Source organism: Tupaia chinensis, unplaced genomic scaffold, assembly GCF_000334495.1.
Source record: "Tupaia chinensis unplaced genomic scaffold, TupChi_1.0 Scaffold000407_4, whole genome shotgun sequence".
In the NCBI taxonomy this organism is placed as follows: domain Eukaryota; kingdom Metazoa; phylum Chordata; class Mammalia; order Scandentia; family Tupaiidae; genus Tupaia; species Tupaia belangeri.
This window is the reverse complement of record NW_006159912.1, coordinates 3,348,064-3,349,803: the sequence shown is the minus strand read 5'-3', so window position 1 is coordinate 3,349,803 and position 1,740 is coordinate 3,348,064. Positions and strand designations below refer to the sequence as shown.

Sequence of the window (1,740 nt, the reverse complement as noted above, 5' to 3'; positions counted from 1 at the left end):
AAAAAAAAAAAGTGTCTTTAACAATCCCTTTTTCCGGGCTGGCCCCTTAGCACGGTGGTTAAGTACTGTACATAAAAAGCTGGATCCCACGTGGCTAATTGTGGTTGGAATTCTGGCTACCATAGCTTGACAAACATACCAGGCATATGTGTGCATGTACCCAGAATCTTGATGGGGTGGAGAAATGGGGGAAACGATTGTGGCATGAGCAGGCCCATTACGAGGTGTTTTCTCTCTTTTTCTGGCAAGCACACATGCCCTCTGGCAGTTAAAAAATTTTTAAAAGGGGCTAGCAGGTGGTGTGGTGTTTCGAGGCACTGGACTCCCACATGGCAGACTGCAGTTCGAGTCTGACCTGGAGGCTTACTTTCTCACTTTCCCTCTCTCTCTCTGTCCCTCTCTGGTCAAATTAAAATAAATAAAGTTAAATAAAATCATTGTTTTTAAAAAAACTTCTCCCTTAACAAATACATGAATAAATTATAGTTGTAAAACATATTTTTAAAGATTTATTTAATTATTATTTTTTCACTTGAATTTTGCCAGAGAAAGAGAGAGAGAGAAAGCAAGCCATGAAGTCTAAGACTCCAAGTTGGTCATGTGGAAATTCTAGTGCCTTAACAACCATGCCACCTGCTGGCCCCATCAAACACATTTTTAAAATACTTTCATGCTGGGGACCAGCAGCTGGCGTGGTGGTTAAGGTGCTGGACACTCTCACATGGCTGACCACAGTCCAAATCCCAGATCTGGTGGCTTGCTTTCTTACTTTCTCTCTGGTCAGAATAAAAATAAATTAATTAATCAAATTAAATAATTCTTTAAAAAAACTACTTCCATGTTAAATGAAGTTTAAAGAGCAAATACCTGAGGAGGAAGCAGAGATGGTTTACATTACTGGCCTTCTGTAGATAAATGCTTTTTTTTTTTTTTTTTTGGGGGTTTTTGCCAGGGGGTGGCGGTGCTCGCCAGACAGAGAGAGACAGAGACAGAAAGCCAGAAATCACCCCCGGGGGGATGGTCACGGCGCAATCCCTTCTCCTCCATTCTCCTCTCGGGATCTTGGGCACACACGCACATGTGCCCAGCGTGAGTTTTAAGCCCCGGGTCCAGGACTCCAACCACAGTCGACTACATGGGAATCCAGCCATATAGCCATTACGCTAACTGCTGGTCCCTAGATAAATGCTTTTATTGTTTACCTGCCTGGTGTATGGAAAAGATGAGAGCAGCAGTTCTTATACTCCTGTTTTATAATAAAGCAACCTTGGTCAAATTTCTTTTTTTTAATTTGCTAGTGGGTGTGCGTGCTTGGTGGAGGGGAGGGCGGGCAAGGAATTGGGAGAGAGTGAGAAAGCGCATCCTTCATAAGGAAATGGACACCATGAAATCCTTTCTCCCTTTCCTCCCCCTTTCGGGATTTTGGATACAAAGGCACATACACCCAAGATGTTTTTCAAGCTATTGGGTCCCAGGACTCAAACCATGTAGTGGGCCATGTGGGATCCAGCTGCCTTAACCACCATGCCACCGGGTGGCCATTGGTCAAGTTTCCCAACCCCTCTTGTGTAAAGTGTGGCTGCTAATACTTAGCTGGTTGGGTCTGTGACGATTAAGTAGGATAAAGCACAAAACATACCTGGCTCCACCCTTCCTTTCCTTTCCTTTCCTTTCCCATAGAGCCGTTAACTCCTGTCAGGTACGAACAAGCCCATGACTTTCTGGTCCCACACAGTTCAT

General features: G+C 44.1%; 1 long non-coding RNA gene across 1 annotated transcript in view; it reads right to left on the bottom strand.

The window, feature by feature from the left end:
• LOC102493679 (uncharacterized) overlaps positions 1–1,734 on the bottom strand; it is an 11,578-nt gene extending 9,844 nt beyond the window's left edge. The window contains exon 1 of the long non-coding RNA XR_335401.2: positions 1,640–1,734. This is a non-coding gene — a long non-coding RNA (uncharacterized LOC102493679). The remainder of the gene's footprint in view (positions 1–1,639) is intronic.
• Between the last annotated feature and the right edge of the window lie 6 nt (positions 1,735–1,740).